Source organism: Parasteatoda tepidariorum, chromosome 1 (genome assembly GCF_982258835.1).
Source record: "Parasteatoda tepidariorum strain Cologne lab strain chromosome 1, Ptep-v5.0, whole genome shotgun sequence".
Taxonomy (NCBI): domain Eukaryota; kingdom Metazoa; phylum Arthropoda; class Arachnida; order Araneae; family Theridiidae; genus Parasteatoda; species Parasteatoda tepidariorum.
In genome coordinates this window covers 123903396-123930159 of record NC_141755.1, presented here as the reverse complement: position 1 = coordinate 123930159, position 26764 = coordinate 123903396, and the positions used below count along the sequence as shown (strand labels likewise).

Sequence of the window (26764 nt, the reverse complement as noted above, 5' to 3'; positions counted from 1 at the left end):
GTTCAACTCCTTCTACTTCGTAATTTTGAACCCGATTCAGAAGACAAGGGAATTCCTGGATCAAGTACTGTGAGAAATATGCCTTCTTGGAGGATTTTTTTATGGAACTAACCCGCATTTGCGTTACATGGAGAGGAAGACCACGAGAACCTCCCACGGTTAGCCTGACGGCAAAGGGACTCCAACCCATGATCCGTCTACCACTTAGGACATTTCACGTCAGCACTGTTGTCTGTGCAAGCAAGATGCGAATTCGTTCCGACCAGCCATCGCTGGATTCGAACCCGATTCACCTCATTTGGAGGCGAACTCTATCCGAGCCATCGAACTCTAAGAGAACATATAAAAAAAATCGTCTTTCGGCATCCGGAAATCTATCTTACAGCAAAAGAAAATCCACATAAACCTGTATATCAGCTTTTTTTTACATGCCTACCTTTAACCCTTTCTCTGTTAGTATCGCATCTCATACGTTCGGCCTTTTTGTGGCCGTATGGTAGGCTTCTCAAGCCATGTGAGGAATAAAAAGAATTGAATCATTGAAATGGAATCCGTCGCTACCTACTCAATTCTTTAAATCCTGTGATTACTTTTGTATTTCTGAATATTGCTAAGAGATGGCGCAACTACTCCCACTTTCTTCACGATTTCCGCAATGAGATTTTCCACCTTGAATTGAAATCAAAATCATTTTGTACTTTTTGCAATTTAGCTTTCATTAGTGCTACCGTTGTATGTCAAAATAGTTATGATGTATTCGGAGTGTGAATCTGAGGACAGTGAATTTATTATATCTCTGTCGGAAGATGATAGTTCTGAAAAAAGTATTTACAAAAATGTTTTTTACCTAAGTTTAATAACTATTTCCTGAAGATCTTACACACTTTAAAGCAATAGAGTTAATAAATATGTTATCACATTGAATTTTTCATAAAGATAAAACAGGGAAAAGTGGAGATCAGTGGTCGGGACGTAAGATATTACGCCAACAATGCGTCATGTTAAAAACTGCTTGAGAACAAATATTTTGCATTTTTGAAGTTAGAGTAGAACATATATTAATTTTCAGCAGTAAAGAAATGTTTTTTTTTAGGTCTGAAATTTGAAAAAAATCAGACAACCAACCACATGCATACAGCGTAAGGGAAAGATAAACCGAGAAGCTATGCTTATGTTTAATGATAATTTATTTTAAATGATTAGTCTGTCTTAAAATATAAAAAAATAATTAAGCAAGGAAATCACAGTCCGATTTTTTAGAACACATGAAATACTTACTTAAACCATCTCTTATACAATCGTTCTATTGAAAGAACTCCCCTCGCCATTCGTCTGGAGCAGAGACGGTGACGAACTACTTCAAGTTGGAGTGTTGGGTCAATATTTAAGATAGGTTTGGTGAGAGAAAGGAAATCAGGGAAGAAAAGCACCCTCTTGCGATAAACTTTTTCTGCTATTTTTCTGGTTTCCATAGCAGTAGATGGCTTTAAACCCTAGGGTGATTTTTTAAATAGACAAACTATAAGTTACTGTCTCGTTCCTCCCTGTTCCCGTAATCTTTTGCGCTGTCCACACTTTCGTTTTGTAAAATATAAGTGTCACTATTTTTTGAATAAATTTTTATTGTAATTTATCATTTGAAATGTCGATTACCACGTTTGTTCTCTTATTATTTTCTTTGCAATTTTTACAGAACAAGATGTGGCCTTCTTTCCTGATAGAGTTGAGTCCTGATGACGTTGATTCAGGTGCATAATGAGATACACCTGAATTCAGGTACGAATTTCATTCTCGTGTTCCATTAATTAAAAGATCTCCCAGTGCCGACCAAAATATTTAGTTCAATTTTCACTCCTCAATAAAGAATAAAAAATAATTTAAGTTTTTATTCCAGTTACAGTAATACTATTTATGTTCGTTTTTTGAAGAAAAAAACTCTTAGTGTAACTTATTAATGTTGCTACTTGTCCTTTTTGCTGACTTTTTTTTTTCTCCTTCTCAAAACTGCAATTTCCAAACACAGGTTACATACTTTTTTTTAAAACTATTTGTCTTATGAACTTGAATTTTGATGCACACAAATCTTTTTCATTTTTATTAATTTAAGAAATGCTTTTTTGGTTTTAGGAAATAACAATGGTTATAGGAAGTAACATCATTAAGAAAATGGCGTTGCTTTTACGCCCTTTAGTGACCCTTTATAATTACAATTTTTCTGGCAATTTATAAAATTTATTAAACAGCAATAAAAATTATAGAAAATTGGTAACTTAAATTTGATCTCCAAAAAGTTTCGTTTGCTTGACCGCTAAAAAATGCCATACATAGGTTTTCGCTGATTTTTGACAAAAAGAAAAACTAAATGTTTGAATTTAACATCGAATTCAGATAATTGACATCCAATAAATGTTTCGTAATTTCTCCACAAAAAAAGGCATAATAATCTTCAAAATAAATTTTAGTTAGTTTTCGACGAAAAAGAACAGACATTTAAATTTCGCCTCCAAATTTAAGCCAAGTTTACGAGATTGTTAATCCAAATAAAATATTCATTTGTCAAAAAAGTTTTGGATTAAATAAATTTTTAACTATATTTTGACTTACAAAATAATTCATTTTTACTTCCAAACAATAGCCCGTAGCTGTAAATTATTAGTACATATTAAACTGCCTAAAAAATTTTTGTTCCATCCGCAAAATAATATGGCGCAACAAGAGAGAACTATAAAACTTTTCGTCCTTGAAATAACAGTTTGAATTTTGCCTTTAACTGTTAGCCTATAGTAGTAAACCTTTATCCCACCAGAAATGGTTTCTTCAAACTGTTGGTCCATAGTTAGCATTTGTTAGCAGTGTAGCAATAAAAGTCTGCCTATTCCAAAAAAAAACTCTAAGCCGGGTTGATTTTATTAAGGAAACCGTATTTTATTTAAATAGCTTTTATTGATTGTATTTTTTACCTTATTGCAGAGAATATTGTGCTCCGGAAAAAATCCGGATTTCCCGTTTTTTCTCTAACCGCGATCCGGAAATCCAAGATCCAAAAGTTTGGAGAAATCAATCACATTTATGTATAAAAATTCTTGTATACAATTTCATTTAGAAATTTTGTGATTTGAATTTATGCTTGGCATATTTGTAAATATTTTTTCTGGTAGAATAGTAAACGCGATTAGCGATAAAAGTAAACCTATACATAATTATTGATTTAAATTATGCTGCATATTATTTATTTAGAAATTTCATGTTCTGAAAATATCAGTGATTTAAATTTATAAAACCAATAATTTTTTTGAAAAGCGGCATTAATGATTTTACTCAAGAAATTTTCAGGATTTTTGAGTTGGGCTCACAACTTTTTTGTCCATTGTGTATAGACACATTGTATTTAAATTTAATTTATTGATTATTTATAGTTTTCAATTAATAGTATTTTTTATGATGTAATAATGCATCAGACGTCTAATGCTGCTGCTCACAATAATACCTGTTAAAATAATGCAACAAACGTGACAGAAACAATCAGTATCTTATCTAGTACAAGTTGTATGATGATACAATGATTTAAAAGATATTTTCATGTCTTCAAGTTGCAGAAGTTAAAATCTTAGTTTTTTGAAGTAAAAATTCGTTTTTAGAAATAAGTGAATTACTTCAATTTTTATGAATTTATATACATCAAGTACAGTGTGCAAAAAAAAAAACCACTGTGCATAACTTTTTGTGCAATGATCGGATTTTCACATTCTAAGACTCAAACTAAATGTTTCCGAGAGATGACTTCAAACGTAGTAATTTGTGTGAACGATATTTTAAGTTACGAAATCATAAACAAATACGTACTTTCTCTGAATAAACATAACCTTTTTCTTTTAACAGATTTTAATTTCTGACCCTCAATATAGAGGGGGTTGCCGCAATCTTTCCCAATATAAAAATAGATTATTAATAAGATTGCACTTGTTAAAATTTTTACTGTGCAAATAAACTTTAATAATACGGATATTTTTCCACTTAATTTCTTCAAAAAGAAATTTCTTACTAGTTAAAGTTATTTACTTTTTTTAATGGTACTTATTACACAAATTGTTAAAATGCTAGTAATGTATAATAATTCTTTTTTTTTTTTTTTTTTTGCAATTCATCCCATTTACTTTAAAATTAGCCTAAAATCATTCTAAATATATTACAGTCACGTTTTAATTCATACTAGTTGTGCTTTACATTGTTCCGGCTTAAACAAGTATTTTTCCTAAATTGTGCTGAATCTTTTTATCAGGAGTTTTCTATAAAAATCTTAGATTTGTTAAAAATACTAATTAAAATACATTTGGTTGTAAAATTTGAGAAATTGATTATTATAATTTCAATTAGTTTAAAATTATTGTTCTTAACACTTCTAAAGTTTACATCTGTTTCTCCAATAAACTAACGATTTTCAAATTATCATATTAAATCATATACCATGTAATGTACAGTCCGCCAAAAAAGAAAAAAGAAAAAAAAAGGTATGACTATGAATAATTTTCGTTCTAATGATCGGATTTTCACGTAAGTGTCTTTTCCTCTTCTTTCCTGCCGCCCTTAACATAATAAAGAAATAAGTTTAGTTTCTAATCTAATAATTTTAATTATTTCTGTTTCAGGCTGTTAAACGTTACTTCCAAATAGATTTAAATTCTGGGGTTAATTGTCACGTTTCGATTGAGCATAAATGAAACATTAACATTTTTGTCTTTTTACAATGAAATAAAAGAGCAATTTCTATTTATGATTTCTAAAAAAAATATATTAAAACTATTTGCTGAGTTACAGCTACACTCTATAACAAAAAAATCGACGCACCAAGAAGCAATCATCCGATTGCTTTGAAATTTCGTATGCATGAATGTTTTGAACAGATATGGCTGGAATGATGCCGACTGGGGACGTATAGTCTTTAGAGACGAATCCCGTTTCCAACTGTGTCCTGACGATCATCGAAGACGTGTTTGGAGACGCACAGGGCAGAGGGGGGATTCTGCCTTCACTATTGCACGCCACACCGGCCCTCAACAATACATTATGGTCTGGGGTGCCATTTCCTTTGACAGCCGGTCCCCTTTGGTCGTCATTAGAGGTACACTTACTGCACAGCGGTACGTTGACGACATCCTAGGACCTGTTTTGCTACCGTTCCTTTTGCAGCACCCTGGGCTGGTTTTTCAGCAGGACAATGCCAGACCAGATACAGCACGTGTTGCTATGAACTGTCTGCAAGCTTGTTAAACTCTTCCTTGGCCAGCCAGATCACCAGATCTCTCTCCCATCGAGCATGTCTGGGATATGATGGGAAAGCGATTGCATCTGGCACGGAATGTTGAAGACCTCGTTCGACAATTGGATCGAATTTTGCAGGAAATACCGCAGGAGACCATCCGGGAGCTTTATCGGTTTATGCCACGCCGTGTGGCAGCTTGTATCCAGACTAGAGGCGGGTCAACACCTTATTGAACTTGTTACTGTAACTCTGCAATAAATTATTCAATTGTTCTGAGATTTTAATCATTTACTATTCTGTACATTGTCTTCCTATTCACCAATTTTCGTTTCAATCGGACAACTCCTTCTTGGTGTGTCGATTTTTTTGTTATAGAGTGTATTTGGGGGAAGAAAATAGAGTGGAAAAAATTTACCCCAGAAAAGATGTTAGCCACAGCTTAATGGCCAACTATACATACAGTGGCGCTCACGTACTTAAGTACATGTCTTTATGAAAAGTAAAATCCAAAATTTAATGTTCACGCATAAGTTTATAGAATTGATAATTATGTATTGGAACAAATAACTTATTTTTAACATATTTTCACAATGAAAATTATTTATCTAACTGTTATACTTAAATTATGCAACATTTTAGAAAAAATATGCATTCCGCATACTTAAGGACAACAAAATTGATATTTCTTAATCGTTAATAAAATTAATAACAATGTAAAAAATGTAACAAAAAATAAAGATTTGGAGCTAGTATTTAGTCTGTAAGCCTTTTGCGGCAATTACTGCTTCACATCTACGAGGCATCGAATCTACTAATCTTTGACATCGCTCAGGTGGCGTAGCTGCCCAGCCTTCCTGAACACATTTCCATAAATCACCTACATTTTTTGGTTTTTGCAGTTTCACATATTTATCCACATCTATCCATCTTATCGGGTTGAGATCTGGTGATTGGGAAGGCCACTGCAAAACCTCAATTTTCTTGCTTGACAAGAAGGCCTTCGGAGTTTTGCTCGTGTGCTTTGGATAATTATCGGCTTGCATGATTGGTTTTCTTGAGCGAAGTTTCCTGTAATAAGGCAGAAAAACAGTCTTGATAATGTCCACATACACATGCTGATCAATGATGCCTTCGATTTTGTGAATTGGACTACATCCTGAACGTGCCATAGCACCCCACACCATCACCGAGCCGCCTCCAACTTTTACAGTTGATTTTGTACACCGTACATTAAATTCTTCTCCGACTCGACGCCTCACATAACTTTTGCCATCTGAGCCCATTCTGTTGAACTTCGATTCGTCTGTAAATATAACTCGATTCCAGTCAGCTGATGCCCAGTTTCGGTGTCTTTTTGCAAAAGCTAATCGAGCTGCTATATTCTTCTTTGACATCAACGGTTTTTTCCTACATACGCAACCCATAAGCCGAAACACATTTAAACGCCGTTTGATGGTATTATTGCTTACGTGCTTGCTTGTTAATTCAGCGAATTGTTTTCTGATGTCCATGGTTTTGTGACGATCTGCTTCAGAAATTCGATTAATAATTCGATCTTCTCGTTCGGTAGTTTTACGAGGACGTGGTATTCGGGAGCCTTTTTCAATACTTTTGGTCACTTGAATAGATTTAAATGCTTGGAAAACTGCTGTTTTTGATAATTTTACCGCCTACCAATTTCTCTAATGCTTAAACCTTCTTTTCTCAGAGTATCTATTCGATACCTCTCTTCATTGCTAACATTTCCTCCTTTACTCATAATAATGTTGAAATTTGTACTAAAAAAAGGGGAAAAAATATTAATATAATGTTTTAAAGCATCAAACAAAGATAATGTAGTAAATCACACTTACATTGATCGATAAATTGATTGTTATCATTCAATAACTCATGATTAGACAAACTGTCCTTAAGTATAAGAAACTTAACAAAATACTATATTTTTTATATAAACTTTTATGAAACACTTGTGAACACGAATCAATTATTTGAGGATTGAAGTTCAACTAAGGTAGAATTCGTCATTATAGATATCCTGATCAAAACGTAATATCCATCCAATATAATGTCGCATTTATTTTGAAAACACAGTCCTTAAGTACGTGAGCGCCACTGTATAATGCGGCACTCTGAAGATGTAAAGAGTGAAGATTGTTCTGAATGCTTAAACACAAAAATTAAAGGCCAAGCTAATTATTTTTGCGACATAAGTTCTCGAAAACCAGGGCTTTCTATTGGAGACTGCTTTGAAAGATATCACACGATGGAGAAATATAAAATATATTTTTTTACACAAAATTAAAACATATTATTGTGTTACATATATCTAAAGTTTAAAAAAGAATTAAATAATTGTATTTTTCTTTCATAATCCTGCATATTATGTATTACTGTTCGCTCAACGAAAAGTAATTCCGACCAACATGACACCCATGTATGAACTTAATACGACCGCAAAGGGTTAAGGAAATTCTAGAGTTAGGAAAACAAAAATTTTGTGAGATGATTCTAGAAATAACACGGTTTTGAAATCTTTTTACATTTTTCTATTTCAAGTGTAAAATAAGGCAAATCGAGCATTTTCCTGATATAATTCTTTTTTATTGTTCTAAAGGAGTTTTTGACTTTAAGCAAATTTTTTCAGCATTAACTTTAATAAGAGGGTAATTTCAAAAAATTATGGGTCGAGAATAAGTTTGAATATCAAAATAAAATTGCATGTGCATAATTTTTCGTTCAATTAAAAAAATCAAAGGCAATTTGTTGTATTTTTTTGGTGGGCACACATATGCATTTACTTTTCATTACTCAAAAAATAAGAAACAATAAAAAAAGACAATTTATTTTTATTTTTGGAACAAAATATTAGGAGGACCTGAAAGTAATGTCGTTTTAGCGCATTAAATATTCGTTAGTCTCGAAAACAAATTAATTTTTTCAGATTTATTTCGATTCATTTTCGATCCGGCATTGAAATCGTTGTTGCTAACGATTGTGAATAAATCATTGATTAAAAATAAAATCTTGATGACAAATATCGAATGCACCAAAATGACATTATTTTCCGATCTCCCTAATAGTTTGCTTAATAAATAGTCAGCTGTTTAACATAGAATAATTTTGAGCAACAGAATATTTTTAATTTCTTAACAAGACTTAATTCCCAGCTAGCTAGCAATAATTCTAAGTTCTCTTTAATAAAAACTTGATAATAATTTAAAAATGAATTTTACCTTAAAGAAAACCTAAATTGGAAAAATAGATAAAAATTCTCAGTATATTAGTAAAAAAATAATATACGTGGTAGCGTAAAGAAAAAGATTTTGAGAAATGTTAAAATTAATGAAATAATTGATAAATAGTTCTAAGAGACACGCGCGGACAGGTATTTAAAAAATTTATTTTGAGATTAGGACGATATATAAGATCTTGAAAAATTCTGCAATACTTAAAAATGTTGACTAAGCATTCTTATTGATAGTTATAAAATATAGACTGAAGAAATTGATAATTATATTATTCCAAATCTATGCATATGTATGTATATTATTGAAATTGTATCAATTATTGAAAAAACAAACTAGAAAATAAAATTTAAAAAAAAAATCTGAATAATCACATTCTATCAGAAAAAAAGCTTTTACAAAACTCGGCAATCGTTGAATAAAATGTTTTTTTTTTTATTTAATAAAATGTTTTATTCAAATTTCTTTACTAAATTAGGAATTTTAGACGACTAGAAAAAAAACATCGTGTTTTATAATTTAAGAAAAAAAAATTAGCAGTCGGTTATTAGCGAAAAAAATGGGAATGAAATTTTATGCAATGCGCGCTTAACTTAAGTTTCTCGTAAATTATCTACATTTAAATATTAATCGCCCTCATTTAAATAATTCTTCATCTTCACTAAATTATTTTCTTAAAAAACAACTTTAATTTTTCTCGATTTCTACTAAAAACGGTTGCAACTTCAGATTTTGATATAGAAAAATACGTAGATTAAAATATTATAAAAATAAATTATACCTCATAATTCAATTTTTTTCTATCCACAATTAAATAATGAAAAATAATAAGTAATTATTAAAAATTATTTTTTCATGAAACTATCTTTGAGTAAATTGGTTTATGAGTTTGGAGCATTTTTTTAAAATTAGTTTTAAAAGTAAGACTAAAAACGCGAAAAGTGAAATTAACATTAAGGAGTCTGAACTTAGGATCGCTCTCCTGACAAAACTATGGGGACCATATTTCCTAGATTGCGTCTACGCACTGTATTTTGAAGGTTAAGAATCCAAATACGTAAAAAATATATATATTTATTCAGAGAAAGTACTTTTCTGTTTCCGATTTCGTAACTTAATAGTTATCATTAAATAATTTTCATATTTGAGGTCACCCCCCCCCCAGGAATCATTAAGATTGACACTTAGTGCGAGAAAATCAGATCATTAGATAGAAAGTTATTGAGGGTGATATCTTTTTTTTGCGCACTGTATCGTTTAATTAAAACTATCATATTTAATTAAAACTTTTACATCATCTGGTTATTTTGAAAAATATTTTGTTTTCGTAAAAGTCTGCATTTTATTTATTTTAGCCGATCTTATTTTAGTGGTTTGAGCAAAAAGCGCACCTGCTTTGATTTATCTGGCTCAAATCCGGCAACCCTGTACGTTAACTCACTAGTTAAAATGTAGTTTTGTCTGAAATTGGTTTTGCATATTTAATGATCTCTAAACCTACCGTTAAAAAAAAAGCATTAGCAAGCGTTAACTATCTTTTACTTAGAAATTTGAAAGGTAAGTAGAACACTGACCCACCCAAGGGGGGTATGCGGAGATTAAAAGTTAAAATATTACATTAAATATTTCTTGATAACAGCATAAATAGTAAGCTGAAGTAAGTGTTCGAATTTTAGAAAACATAATATTGAATTTTGGCTCAAAATGTTAGCTTCTTGCAGAAATTTCGTTACTCTAATTTAGTCGGTTCCTTTTGGTATTCATCCACTTTTCCTTCGAGGTTAATATCTTCTTTATCTGTACTATGCATGATTCTTTATCGCCTTACGACATCATCGCTAACAAAACCAATTATTTTTATTTTTTGAAATGCCGGATGCTATTTAGGCAAACTATGAAATAAACGTCCTGATGAGGTTATTATGTAAATGATGTGCATGTTACTGTGAATGACCGAAATCGGTGGTTGTTGACTTTCACCCATGAATGTTGACAATCAAATTAGTCGCTTTGGTGAATGTCCGAAATATTTATTACATCCGATTTGATATTAATTTATTTGTGGATATAATTACATTTATTCGATATTTTAATACTTACTGACGATAGATTAGAACAAACATCAGTATTTGGAGTATCGGGCATATATATACCAGGCAGTGACACTTGACCTTAAAAAAACATCAGTGTAGGATATACCGGGCAAATGTATACCGGGCAATGGCACTTAACCAGAACTAGTATGACTAGACCTTTGGTAAATGTCCGAAATATATACTAGGTCTAGTGCCACTTTTGCTATAGCTTAAATATTTTTAAAAAAAATTAAACAAAGCGTTTGAATCAATTTTAAACAGATAATGAAATTATTGCTTTAAAATTAAAAAAAATAGTAATAAAAACTGCTCTAGATAAGAGTAATTGAAGTAGTTGCTTTATATAGCGCATGTGCGGAAAAAAAATTATTCAGATGCATCTAAAAGTGGATGAATATCCCAAGACACCAATTTAGTCCTTCAAAAATTTTCGTTCGGAAAACCAATAAAAAGATAATACAAAGATATGTTTGAAACAAAAATTTGAACTAATATTAGCTCACTCGATATGATAAACCATTAAAATTGATAGCCCATTGCTTCATAGCTCACTCCTCTGATTACCCATTTACCATGAAACAGAAGCTTATTATAAGAAATCGTTAGCCCCTAAACGTTTCTTCTGGCCAACCTCTACAGAAAAAAAAAGTGACAGTGACAAATATTTATTAGATTTTAAACCACAAGTTTAAATTTATGCATCGAAGTTAAAAACCATTGCAGGAAACAGTTTTCGTAAATCTAGGGATAAATATAAAAAATTTTCAATTCGCTATTTAATTTTAACCTCTAAAATCATTTGCAATGAAATGAATTTCGCAATAAAAAATTTATTAAGTTCATTACCAAAGTTTAAAAAATTATAACGTGCAGTAGGAATTAAAAAAAAAAAATTTTTTTTTCGATATTTGAAAAAGTCAAAATTTTTATTTTATTACTAAGTTGTTAGTTGAACTATGATGGAAACAAAAATATAGTAACAAAAAGTATATAAATCATTTACAAGCAAGAAAATGTCTTTCACAGACACATTTCAAAGTCAATTTTTTATTAAATTCTCGTAATAATTTTGCATACACAAATTATAACATTGAAAAATTTACAGCGATGACACTTAGTTTAAATTTTAGCCAGTTATTCGATTGCTAGTTGTAAATCTAAAGTTGAAACTAGTTAATGATTTTTAAGATGTTCATCAGAAGGCAATGAATGGTACTTTTTTTTAACAATGTTTATTACAGATTAAAAATAGGTAGGTAACACATATTCATAAACTCAAATAACAAAGAATAAATATGTAATAAACGTTATAATAATTCTTATTTTTTAACGTTGTATAGTGCTGTCCATCGCAATGTTGCTAACAGAATATCTATGCTTTATATCTATGCTTCTGACCTGATCCAGGAGTTCCCTTGTCTTCTGGATTGATTCAAAATTACAAGGCTACGGAGACATTGAACATTAGTAGTCGTAAACCCAAAAAAATTGAGTTGGCTGTTCAACGATGGATGTATAAAAAAAAACATTGTAGGTAGCAAGCTTCCAAAAAAAATGTGGCAAAACTTTTTCCACAGTTAATTTTTAAAGTCTGCAATAAAACGGGACCTATATTAATCGTTAGCTCCACGTTATCCCACAAACAATTTTCGCGTGGTCATTGCTCAAACTAAAATAAATTGAGTTACCGAATTTTTCACTTAAATACCACAAGTTATAATTTTGTCTCCAAGCATCAGACCGTTATATAAAATGGTTTTTCCGCATGCCAAAAAAATATATTATGTCTAAAACAAGTTTAAACTTTTTAACAATAACTAAAAATTTTAAATTTGTATCCAAACTTATCCTATTATAAAAAAGTTTAGCCTGCGATATACAATCTTTTGAAAAATAATATTATGGCTACTTTTCCAATTTTTATAGATATTCAGTACCAATAGGTCACCAATATACGGTTGTGAATTTGAAATTGTCGGCAGTTAAAGGCTTTTAAGTTGTCCATCTGTCCGAGATAAACGATATTGGTTTTTCACAAAGTTTATTACTTATGAGCAATGGGAAACTAACACATATTCCTCGATTGAAAAAAACGAAGAAATATTTTGTAAAACCTTTTAAATTTTAATATTGGTATCAATTCGCTTTTTACTTTATTGTTTTGGCATGTCATTCGTGGCACGAATTGGTTAACTCTGCGTTAAGTTTCATGAAAGTATTGTCTTCCCATCGGGGGGGAAATATTGGCGAAACAACCTCATTTCTGACAATAGAAACCGATTGTTTTAAATTTGCCCCCGAATTTAAACGAGTTTTAAGAAATCCGTCAGTCTATGTTAAACTATAAAATTTTCTTTAGCTCATCCGCCAAAAAATGCTATGACCAAAGCAAATTTTTGACCTAGAAGCCACAGGTTTGAGTATTACCTTAAAATGTTGAACCGGTGTATAAAACATGGTTTAAAAAAAAACCTTCATTCAAAATAAAAATTACAGCCAAAACAGCTTTTAAGTGGACTAACTCTTATGGACTAACTTCTGTAATCCCAAATTTGCGCATTCCCAGCGATCTTGCATTTTTTAAAATTTTTTTGCTAATTACAACTAATTTTTGAACTAAATTTACAATTTTTTTTTCAATGTTAATTGATTGAGACTTTCGTGTTTACTCGCTAAAAAATATTTTTCAGCCGATCCATAAAAAAATGAAAGCTACGACAACTGATTTTTAGCCAAGTTTGAATGATTGATTTTCAGAAGTTTACGCAAAAAAGTGTCATTTTTTATGTAATCATTTTTTGAGCAATCACTTTTTGAGCAATCACTTTTTGGGCGATGATCACTTTTTGCTTGATGATCACTTTCCGCGTAATAACTTTCCGCGTAATAACTTTCCGCGTAATCCCTTTCCGCTTAATCAATTTTCGCATAAGCATTTTTTCGCTTAAGCACTTTTTTGCGTAATCTTTTTTTTTCTCGTAATCACTGTCCGTAACATATATTGTATATTGTAATGCTTATTATATACTATATATTACTATATATTATATTTGATTTTTAATTGTTTTCCTTGAAATTATAGGTTTATTTTTGTAAGAGAGAAGAGAAAGCCTGTAATGGCAACTAAACTGCAACTCTTTGCTACAAAGTTCGATGCGAGGTAACTATGGCTACAATTTTAACAAAAAATATCTAAAAAGTGACAATTAACAGAAAAAAGAAAACTAAAAAAAAAAAGATTAATTTAAGGGAATTACTATTGCCAAACTACCTAAGTTACGCCATAATATCTAATAAACAAATTTGTATAAAATATCAGATTTTAAAAAAATCATATGAAATGGCGGAAAAGCAAGGGATAAATTTATAAAAAATGCTCTGAAACAAATTTGAATTTGTATTAAAAGCGTCATGCATCAAAAAGTCATAATTCAGAAAAGTGATAATTCGTGTCGAAATATCATATATCAGAATCTTATATTAAAAGAAAACAGAAATAGACAATGATCAGTAAACGACGTCGATTTATTAGTGAATGTATCAGAGGTGCTTACTTTGTAATTTGAATTTCAACATCTTAATCTCTTACAAAAAAATATCGGAATGTGAGAAACTAAAGAGGAAATGATTAAAAAACGACATGGATTCACGGTAGAATAGTCGCTAAATTAAGCGTGTTAGAATGTGATTATTTTATAACTCGGAATTCGAGTATCGTAATATGTTGAAAATGATGTCAGTGACATGAGTGTCAGAAAACATAAGAGATTGAAACAACGTTGTTTTACGATCGAAACTTGATTCTCGCAAGTTTAAATATGATGCACAATTTCGTCCGTTACAAATGGCATTCTTACACACCTGCCACGTCCGGTATCTTGCTTGCAACTTGAAAAAGAACTCCTGTCCCATAGTTGTTCGTTCAGTCGTTGAAATATTCTTGCATCGGGGACATGTTGGAAAACGATATCCGTGCAATCTTTGGAACTTCCCTTGCATTGTCGTACGTAGTTCCGTGCATGCACTGCATCTCCACCTTTTCCTGATTTGAGTAACGCATCCATCTGATCGGAGATCCACAGAGCAAATGAAAACAGTTGCAGTAAACAGCCTTTTTATGGCTGTCGCTGGGAGGCTCCCTCTAGCTCGTTGCAGCTTGAGATTAGACCATGGACTGTATGGTGATTTATGCTTACTAACATGTGTACCATGCGTTTTTTGGAACTGTAGAAGAGCACATGACATAAAGAGCATGCAGTGCGGAACTTTCTTATACCGAATTCAAGCAGGTCAGCGCTTTGCAAACTTATCCAATAATGAACTCTATTTACTGTTTATTATATAATTTTTTCAACATGTGTCTTACTTTTATTAGAGGCAACAACTGTATGCAGGAAGTGTCACAATCCAGTTTCATTCAGTGTTTGGAAGATTTATAACAAACAAAATACTATCAATGCATCTACAAATTTTACTTATATTTCTTTCTCTCCAAAGTATGTTCAGTATGTGAATCTTTGGTGATGTGTCAGAATTCTTGCCACGCTCGCTGCAATATATCACGATCAATGGTTGCGGATGTGGTCCATGATCGTAATTCTACGAAATTACGATACTTAGGGGGTATCAATACAGAATCTTTGATGTAACCCCATAAAAAATATCTCAGGGATTTAAATTTGGAGATCAAACCAATTTCATTTCAAATTCCGGGGGGAATTGTAACACACCCTTCAATTCTGATTACATTATTTAGACTGCTTTTTTGGAGCTATGGTTCTACTAAAATAACTATTTTTCTTGTAGGGAAGAGTTGTGGCGTTAAATGAGCTGTATAATGACGTACACTATATGTCAGGTAAGAATATCCTTTGCGTGATTTATCAGTTTTATTCTCTTCACATGTTTTGACCAAAAATTAAGTTTTCCAACTTTCGCTTCTCAGTCAAGTTTCTGGCCCCGCAGTTTCTGGCCCGATCGTTAAGACACGTTTCCCAACAGATCACCGTAGTCAAGCATCACTGGTTGTAGTCAGTGTGCGGGTGGGTGACCACTTGGATCACTCTGCGTAGGGACCGAGGGTGTGCAGTATGGATCCTCGTTAAACTGTTCTACCGTAAAGTGCTTGACTTCGCGCGCAGGTCGTTGGGCTACCGAAGCGGGGGTGCCATCCCCTCTACAGAGGATCAAAATTCTGATGGTATGTCTTCGCATCATCCTCAGGGATGCTTCTCAGACCGTCGCCAATAGCCCATTGTGCAACTCTAGTGCGACGTAAATGAACTACAATAACAACAGTAAAGTTTCTGAAACAACTTCATCAGTTCATCATTTTAGTTGCAGTAGAAATACTTTTATGCTTTTTTTTAAAAAGTATCACTCCTTTTTGTTAATATTGTTACGTATTTCTTTTGTTGGCTTTTTTCTCAAAACTGCGCACTTCAACTGAAATGAGGCATCTTTAAAGCTACTTCAGCAATAAAATTTAATTTTGATGAACATTGCATAAAAGAAGAAAAAATCAAATCAGCCCTGAATAGTTTTAATCTCATGATTGGATCTTCAAGTATTCGGTCTAGATCTTAATGGTTCGAGGGTTGAATAAGCTAATTAATTAGCGCAGACGATATATAAAGTTACGAAATCAGACAAAAAAAACGTACTCTCTCTGAATAAACATACTTTTTTTCTCGACGATTTCAGATTTCTGACCCTCAAAATATAAGGAATGGCAGCAATCTGTAAAATATGGTTCCCTTAGTTTGATCAGGGAAGTGGTTTAAAGTTTGGACCCCTTAATGTTAATTTTACTTTTTGCGTATTCTCCCATATCTAGAGAACTTTTAAGCGAATTGAAAATATTTTGCGCACAATTATAAAATTCATTTATCCGAAGATAATTCCATGCAAAAAATTATTTTTAATAATTATTTATTATACTTTACTTTCTTTGATTATAGGGGGAAAATTAGAATTGTATGGTACACTAATTTTTGCGTCACTTCAAAGAATATCACTTTACTTTGATGAAACCAATTAAAGGAAGGAACGGTTTTTTTAAAGAAATAAATAAATAAATAAAAAGCAACACGTATATGCAAATGAGTTATGAGATGATAGCTAAGCTCTTCGCGCACACCTTGCCACGCAGTAGTCAGTGACATCTTATGGCAGTGGTGCAATGATTGCATTTATGTAGTGGTACCTCATTTGCTCGCCTAAGATTGTAGCGTAAAGACGTTCTGAAACATCGTAGCTTAGCCCAATCTTTGTTTTTGACATTTTTTTACCCATCTTTAGTATCGCCAATCTTCATCGTCTAATCACGATGGCAGGGAGTTGGAAGACACAAAGCAGGGCAATCCGTAGCTTTGTAATTTTGAACCAATCTAGATGACAAAGAAACTCCTGGATCAGTACCCCCAGAGGCAGGATTTGTTATGGCAACATGGAGGATTTGGTGACTCAACAGATTTAACGTGCAACAGTCACCATTGACAACACGGGGGTCTTCGGCCGGCGGGGATCGAACCCACGACCTCTTGGACACAGGTCCAGTGCCCTACCAACAGGATACTTGTTGTAAGGACCTCTAGGTTTCGAGAAAGTTCACACAGAGAGAGGGGGGAGCAGCAGTTCGTCAGCCTGATCAAGGTGACAAAAGGGCAACAGCGCTGTCTCAAGACCATTATTAGCCAGTTCTAGCCAAAAGTGATAGCCCGTGAAAGCCTCGCAACCTGCATAATGCAGTAGAAATTTATTATTTTACGGATAACAGTCGACTAGAGGCTTAATACAGGTGCCCCGTATGCCAGGCGTCCTGAACCCAGCGTCCCGTTTACAGTGATCCACAAAAAACCCGTCTAGCATGGTTCCGGAAACACCTCTGTCTTCGACAAAGGATGATTGGGAGTGGGTTTTCTTCAGCGATGTGTTGAGATTCAGCCTGGACACCGACTCGAGACGCATTCTCATCTAGAGAGATCAGGGGTGTCGATATGGGTCCTTTAACATTGTCGAAAAGTACCACTATGATCAAGGAAGTCGGATGGTCTGGGCAGGCTCATGTTAGGCAAGCATACCAATCTTAATGTGTACGATTGAGGTACTCTGACGGGTCAGCGATACAGGGACGCAATCCTTGCACCCTATGGGACCTTTTTCCTCTGACCATATGGATCAAATTTCAACCTCTTGTTCGATAACGCTGCCCCATACATGGTTCAGTTCGGGATAATTAACTCTAATCGGGTAATATTCAACAACTAAAGTGGCATGCGATGTCCCCTGAACTGAATCCCATCGAACAGGTATGAAGCATCCATGGATGCTTCATTGCAGCTTAAAGACCAACTCCAATGACCACTGGTGAGCTCAAGGTTACCTTGGTGCAAGAGTGGATGTGGTTGCCATAGTAATAGATATCTACCCTGATAAACAGTGTGAAACACCGATGCGAGAGTTGTGTAGCTGTTTGAGGCCATTATATACCTTATTAGATATGTTTTTCTCTGACAGGATATCGGTCAGCTTTTGCGCTGGACAAGTGACCAGCTTTCTTTAAGTTTAGGACACAGAATGTGCCCATCTTTTCCTCATATATTTTGACTAGGTTTTGCTTTGTTTGTTTTGTCAGTTTTTTAATGCAGAAAAAAACTATTTTTCTTACCAATTGCTTTAACTAATGTATATGGCAAAATATAAAATTTGAACGAAATGGGTCGAATGCTTCCTGATAAATAGAAATCTATTTCCAAAGAACTATTCAGGGAAGAAGGCTAACTTCCATAGACATAATGTAAACCGCTTTCCCAAAAGTGGGCACGGGACCTGTGTATAAGGGAAAAGGCAGCATTTAGGGGCTTAGCCAGTGAAGATCTTCCTGAAACTGATTTTCGGCCCATTCTTCCAACCATTGCTGAGACTGGGATTAAAAGAAATGTTGTCGATTCGCTTTAAAAGTTCACGAGATACAACGAAATAAGCAAAGAGTAAAATTAGCATAAATGGGTCCAAACTTTCGACCGCAAAGAATTTGAACTCATCGAAAAAGATATATGTTTATTCCAAAAGTGTACGTTTTTGTGTCCGATTCAGTAACTTAAAATATCGCTTACATGCATATTTTGGGTCAGGCCCTCAATCCATTGAGTCCTATAGATCAGTGTTCCCCAACCCCCGGTCCGTGGATCAAATGGTACCGGGCTGCCAATTTCATTGAAACTGAATTTAAATTCATAGGTTTATACACCAAATTAAAAATATCTGCGTTCCATTAAAATTTTATTTATTTAAAAAAAGGAGCCCCCGAAGGTAGTGATTTAAATTTTCTTAATGTATATAATGTATCATTGCCTCTGATTACCCCCAGATGGAACCGTCTCATTGCAAAGAAACAAACAAGCTCAGGGTTCTCATTGATTTAACGTTCTAGTAAGTTAAAATGTTAAATCACTTTATATTTATTTTTTGGTGTAACTGTATTTTATTTTGAAGGCATGATTAAATATAATGAAATTAAAATTATTAAATCAAAATAATCTAAAATATAAACAATCAATGCCCCCCCCCAGAGGGCCGCTGTAAAATTATCAAACGTTGACAGGTTCGCGGTGATTAAAAGGTTGGGGAACGCAGCTATGGATCAATAGCTTGAATCCAATAGATCAAGATTTATTTAGAGTTATTACTTACATATCTCGCATTCCCTATAAATAATAACGTTGAGAAACTTTATACCGATGACTGTTTTAATTTTCATCAATTCTGCAATGGATAACTGTGAATCAAAAGATGAAGGTTTTTGAATTGTTCATCAGTCAGCAATGAACGATGTGCGTTTTTAATAATGTTTATTAGCAACAGGTAAGTAACAAATAAATATTCATAAACAGTAATTACAAAGAAAATATTTATAATAAACATTTTGAAAAAATATGTCTCATTTCACGACATTATTCAACGGTGTCTATAGCGACCTGAATAAAAATATAAAACCGAGCAAAAAGCTGCCAAATATGAAACACTTCTGTTATGGCTGAACATACAAATTTATTTTCAGCTTGCAAAAATTTTAAGCCTAATTGCTTTGCATGTTATTTTTGTTTCGCATATTATTATGGCAAAATGGGTAGTATAATCATTCAAAAAAAAAGTATAAAGTTGATACTAATTACGTCAGGTAAGAAACATGCTAGAAAGTGATTTGCTCCAATGTAGATAATCAGAGTTGTATAAAAGAAGATTTTGGTAGTTTGCACGAGCAATACAATGTCAGCTCTTTTAACGCGATAGAATTTTAGATTTTAAAGAAATTGGCTTGAGTGGTTCTGAAATTGGCAGAAAAATAGGAAGGGTCTAAGGCTACAATGAATACCTCAGAAATCCTGAAAGCTATGGCCGTTAACAGCATACTGGAAGGTAAGAAAAATTAAACTGGAAGCTTGCTTGCCACGGAAAGATTTCCTCTGCACAATAAATAATGAAATAAAATTACCACGCAGCAGCCGCACGGTTAGAAATTTTTTAAGTAATAATCCGATCATTCAATTTATAAAGATTAAAAAAAAAAAACTCCGTTTATTAAATGACACAAAAATGTTCGTTTAGCATTTACAAAGAAACACAGTACGAATGGGAGTGATGTGGACGTTTAATTTGGATGAATTAGATGGCTGACGAAAATTATATTTATACGAACCAAAATGAATTCCATTATGTATCAGGATATAATTTATTTCCTGTTGCTCCTCTTATAACATCCGAAGACTGAACCTTATAACAAGACAATGTTCATATTCAACTAAACACTGGATGAAAGCAAATGAGACTAAATCCCGCGTCCCTTACCATTTTTTTTTAAATGCAAAAAATCTATGTATTTTTTACTTCAGTAATAAATGCAGGGAACTAAAACAAAACATAGTACACAAGTTTTAAGTTGAAATTTTTTTTAATGTTTAAAACACATTTAATCTACCATCAGTTTACTATCCTCAGTTATCTCGGGCAAATGGAAAAAAAACTTAAATATTAGTCTTTGTATATATTTTAGACAACGCAGTGATACTTTCTAAACGCCAGTGAAGTGACATGCTTTCTATGTAAATTCAGCAACCATCGTATGTACAATCGTACAAAAGATGTGAGCAGTTCCACACTCCAACAGCAAAACTTCCAAACCAATCACAGTAGATTAGTTTTCTTGAAGCCGAGGAAAAACGGGATAAAACAAAACGCACTGACAAATTCTACTACTCCCGAGTTTTCTCGGGATAATCAATATTTGCAATATATACATACCCGAGTTAACTCGGGATGATCAGGGAAGCGGTTAAGTGGCCATCACGTAGCCCAGATCTGAATCCGGTAGAAAATCTTTTGACGATATGAGTAAGACACTTTTACAGATCTGATCGACAGTTCAAAAACAACTCGGATTCGATTTATACAATCAAGATGTTTGGAAAAAAATATTGATATCAAAATTTTACGAACGCTCTCTGGGTCCATGAATGTGAGATTGGAAAATGTAATTGATTACAAAGGGATCTCACGACTGATGTAACAATTGAACCGACTTTATACTTTTTCCAATTTACTTTGTTGAAATCTTAAAATGACAAAGTAATATGTAATGTATTTTGCTATTAATTAAATTTTGATTTTGATTTTTTATATATCATAATCTATGACTACATTATAAAATAAAATGATAGAAGTACTACTTTATACGTGCTACTTTATAAGTACTACTTTATTCATACGTTTTATCATTTTCATCAGTGACTTCATACTCAGAATTACTAAGCAAGCAATTTGTCTCACGTATTGTCCATCCCTGCATAACCCCTCAAAATATTTCTGTCTTCATTTTCGTCCTTCATTCTATAGACAGCTAAAATATTTTAAAATTACAAGTTTCACGTAATTTTTGAACTAGAAACCAAGGATCTGGATTTTACCTCCAAACGTTTGTAAGAACAAACCTTTAATCAAAATAAGAAAAACGGTTAAAACAGCATTTTGTCATCTTTTAAAGAAAATGACAATTTTAAAACTGATATCGGAAGTCCTTGTTTTCCTCTAAAAAAATTGTTAGACGACAAGATTTAATTTTTTTTCTCCTGGACGCGATAACGAAAGAGCCACTATGAGAAGGCACTAAGGCGTGTTTGGGGAGAACCGGGGTCCGATCCCCAAAGTTTTTAGGTTCACCAGCTTCAAATCCATTTGTACCAGCTCGTCTTCAAAGTAAAGGCGGTCAATGCATGATGCTCTCATGATTCTTTCCCTAGAATATATTATGCTGTTGCGGGTATGTTTATTTTTAACCTGCTTATAAGTAATTTTTGGCTAAAACATCTTATCAGCTTAAGTTAACTTTTGAACCAAATTAACGAATTTTGCTCGGAACTGTTAGTTGGTGTGAAATTTATCTAAATTTCGTTAGCCGACCCTTCAAAAAAACGTGCCCCATTCTATATTATAACCGGCGTCAAACGGCGTTTGAAATCGTGGATAAATGTAACTTTCGTGGAAAACTTTTTGAAGGAACTCACTTGCATTTGTGTTAAAGAGTGAGGAAAAACTCCCACGGTTAACCCGATGGCAAGGGGATTCGAATCCAAGATCCGTCTAACATTGAGGATATTCCACATCTGGTCTGTACTAGTCGGGAGCAGAATTCGTAAATATTAGGCATTGCTGGGATTTAAAGCCGCATCCCCCCCCCCCCCACTGGGTGGCAAGCACTTTATCCACTGAGACACTGCCTCGCTCATAATCGAATTGAATGAGCTTTCCTATTGTAAGTAGAAAACGTGCCAAAAAAAAGTTGTGGCAAAAACGAATTGTGAAGATGATAAACATAATTTTGAAAACGTAGCTCCCGTTCACTCACAAAAAAGTATCGTTAGATAATCACCTAAACAAGAGTTAAGGCAAAAATAAGTTTAGTTCATTTTTGACCTGGATAACAGAAGCTAGAATTTCGCCTCCAAGCGTTAGTCCGTTGCCCTATTGTAACATTTGCCCTATTGTAGAAGTTATATACCTACAATAGGCAACCTGACCCAAAAAAATTATATTCAAAATAACTTTTTCTTAATTTTTAATAAATCTAAGCAATTTTCAAACAGTTTCAGATATTTAATCCGATTTGTTAGTCTAATAATAAAAAATTTTAGCTCACTTTGCCATTTCCTCAGCTGGATCGCCGAAAAAAGCTACGACCAAAACATAACTTCGAGAATTTTTAACTATAAAACCAAAAGTATGAATTTCACCGCCATTTGTTAACCCATGCTGGGAAATTAAAAACCCATCAAAAATGTTAGTTAGCTAACCCTCTAAAAAATTTCGTGGTTAGGACAAACTTTAGCCCATTTTTGACCTACAAACTAAAATTTTTAATTTGGTTCCAAGCATTAATGTGTAGTACGATACCGTTAGCACATATGCAAGAATGAATTTTGTCTTGAAACGTTTTAGTTGATATGATCTAGTGATCACTATTTCGCCTCAAACTGTCATCCCCACAACCAACAACTTTTATTATTTTAACCACAAATAAAAAGCAATGGATAAAACAAGCCTTGCATAATTTTTGACAATAAAACCACAAGTTTTAATTTAGCCTTCAAATGATAGAGAGAATAGTTTGAACAACAAAGTCTGTCGTTGCTCATTTTCCAGACAACAGAGTATGAAGTTGGAAAGAAAAATTGTTTTGACATTAGTTATGATTTTTATAATTGTAATAACATGTTATGAAAAGACATTAAAAATGTACTTCTTGTTTCAGGATCTGTAGAGTCAATCTGTGGAATAGTTTGATACGTTGCTAACACTGATATGATTTCAATAAGAAGTGATGAGGGAAAAAAATGTCATTGATGCCAAATTAATGACATGTGAATACGACGAATTTCAAATATTATATGTAGCAGCTTCGTAAACTGGCTAATGCAGTTTGTGCTGCAGATCATCAAATTGCAGAGACAATTTCTATCCAGCACAACAAAAATATAATTCCAATTCACTAGTATATAAGACATGTTAACTCAATTCTGTAGTGGGGTGCCTTTTCATAGATGAAAGTTGAGATGGTTGATAACTACTATCCCCACATTGGTGACCCGGACGTGATGTGAAAATGCCTACCTTGATAGAAACTCCCACTTTGATATGAACACGCCTATCTTGACAGAAACTCCCACTTCGAATTGAACACGCCTACTTTAATGGATGGTCCACATTGAACAGTTGACTTGCAACTTGTGACTGCGGCATTTTTCACCTCTTCACGCTATTGCTACTCAGTCTCAATTACACACACAACGTCGGCCTGTATACACTCGACTGCTAATAGCAACATAGGAGCAACCATGACGGTGAACAAAACAACAATGAGTCAAGTACTGGTATCCGTTCATCGAATTCTATCAGATATAATTCTGGTGGGGGAGTACTGTAGTGTATCTACCACTACAAAAATACAATTCTAATTCACTAGTATATAGGACTTGTTTACTCGATTCTATGATGGGGTACCTTTTCATCGATGACGGTTGACAATGCCGATAACACTCGCCCCACCGCCTAATTTTCGTAGTGGGAAGAGATTCATTGGAGGCAAACTTGACTGTGAAAGTATAAACATTTTGAAAATTGCATCTTGTACAATTCTTTTTTCAGAATTTCCATCCAGTTTTGTAAGTATTTGATTGAACAATTGCCGTCCATCAGAATATAAGTGTCAGTAAGTTCAGAATGGAGGGCGAAACTCAAAGCCTCTCTGATGGCAAGATCTGAGCGAACATTCGAACAGTTGTCTGTGTTGCGAAACCTGTGATGAAAATTCAAACCAACCTCTAATTTAGCGTAGACACAGTTGCCAAACCTACCGGAGTGCAATTTACTTCTATCAGTGAAAAATACTAGGGCCTGAGATGGGATGTATGGTTCAGATTTAAGGTTTTTCTGATACAATGAATCATCTTTAATTGCTAAATATTAAGTATCACTATAGTGAAAGTAAATGGAAAACTAGCATATATATCTGTTTCATTCGCCTACCAAGTCTCCTTATTTACTAATTCTAGACTCAACCAGAGCGAAAATTAAATTTAATCTGATCCGACAAAGAAATTGAGGGTATATCAGTTGAACGAATGCCTAGAAAAGCCTTTTCTTACCTCTGAACTATACAGATTAATAACAGATGGGCAGAGCGTGTGGAGACTGGTAACCTCAAAAATTTGACAGTGCTGCAGAGGGTTCGAGACTAGAAAGAGGCCACAACTTTGAAAAACATAAAATAATTGCAGAGGAACATGGAGGGAAATCGCTAGCGGAATTGAAAGGGCACCATCAGTTAAATCTTTTCGTCAGATGTTTTACAGGGAGGGATGAAAGTTTCTTGGTGAAACCTTGTACCCCTCTAATCTTCATCGTAATCGCCAAGGATATAGAAGAAAAGATCAAATCAGTAGAAAGACTCTTGGAAGTGAGAACAAATGGAGAAGATAGGACAATTTAGAACCTTGTCAAGACATCTCCTAAAATATACTTTTTGAAAATTTTCTTTTACAGTCTAATATTATGTATATTTTTAATGCGATACAAAAAGCAAGCTGTATATGTGTTTAACATTAATCCTATATGATTGCTCAACGTTAACCCCCTATTTAGGTTAAACCTCATAATTCCTAAAAATATTCTTAAGTATATGGATTTAAGTGATCTTATATTTATATTGTATTTAATACGAATAGTTCTAAGCCAGTGATGTAATTAAAAGACTATTTCGTGTGTGTGTCATATTTACAACCTAAGAATAACATTTTAGCTGAGCAGAAGATTGATCCAGTTAGACATATCTAGTTGAGTTAGATTCTAGTGCAAAATTTACTTCGGATAAAATTTGAAAAATATCCACGCTAAAGAAGGTGGTAGCTTAAAGAGTAAGATATACAGTTTCAGAAATTCAATGTTGAAAACTATAGTAAAAAATTCAACTTTATTCCATAAATTCTCTATTTTTAAGGAAATAGAAAATACAAAGTAAATAAATCAATCGCATGCTGAATTTTTTCTCACCAAATAAATTTAATATATTAAATAAATTTAATGATTGAGTTCAAGGCTCGTATGCCGTATCCTGTGAACTGCAGCTCATTCAGCCCGGTTACTTTCTGTTGAAAAGCTACACAATTTAAAATCTATTTTTTTAGACAGAATTGTAAAAGTAAGCTGCAACAAAATAAGTATACCCGATGAAAATTTTAAGGTTTTAAGTATTGAACAAATGAGGGTATATTAGATAACTGCATGGATGATATTGGAGTAAAGTAAAACCTGTTTTTGTGCGGTGGATAGGGACCGCATAAAAGAAATCGTACAAAAAAAAATATTCGAAAATTTTATAAATTCCTACATATAATAACAACTTTGTACGATATACAACCTAAAACTTTTTTTATGTGGTGGATAGGGACCGCATAAAAAAAGTCGGACTCAGAAAATACATCAATGATTCATGAAATTGATGTGAGAATGCTTTCAATTTAATTAAATTAGACCTAAAGAAATTGTAAAAATATTTAATTCTTCATTGTACATATACATGGAGAAATTCTCAAATTATACATTAAATAGTTTGCTGCTACTCGTCGTAATCCAAAACGCGCATCTTCTTGGAATGAATTGGTTGAAAATCGCTTTCGTCGCTTGAAGATAGGATTTCAATTGATTTGTTTTTTGGTACCATAAAGTCAGTGATCAGTTTTAGTGACGACGGTCGACTGCTCAATTGCTTGTAAACGTTACGATAGTGAGACATGCATGATCTCAGCTCTTTAGGAATTTTAAGCGTCTTTCCGCATTGGTATCTAATTTAAGAAAATGCGTTTCCAATTTTTTCGAAATCTGGATCTCTGCATATATTTTATCTCTTGTAATAGAATCATAAAAACTACATATAAATAGAAACAAAAGTAATTAATTTATTTACCTTTAATCTCACTACAAAATGAATACTTAATCACATGAATCGTGTATAAAACTCTGAATACGAAGCGTATAGTATTTGAGATACGCGCAGACGAGAATTTACAAAATAAAAATAACGGTTTAATTTTAAAATACTAAGTACACAGCAG

At 33.1% G+C, this 26764-nt stretch overlaps 1 long non-coding RNA gene across 1 annotated transcript in view; it reads left to right on the top strand.

Annotated features, from left to right (window-relative positions):
* The window catches only part of LOC147816878 (uncharacterized), a 40268-nt gene extending 14694 nt beyond the window's left edge, over window positions 1–25574 (top strand). The window contains exons 3-6 of the long non-coding RNA XR_015429351.1: window positions 1694–1776; window positions 13684–13761; window positions 15408–15459; window positions 23407–25574. This is a non-coding gene — a long non-coding RNA (uncharacterized LOC147816878). The remainder of the gene's footprint in view (window positions 1–1693; window positions 1777–13683; window positions 13762–15407; window positions 15460–23406) is intronic.
* The last annotated feature ends 1190 nt before the right edge of the window (window positions 25575–26764 follow it).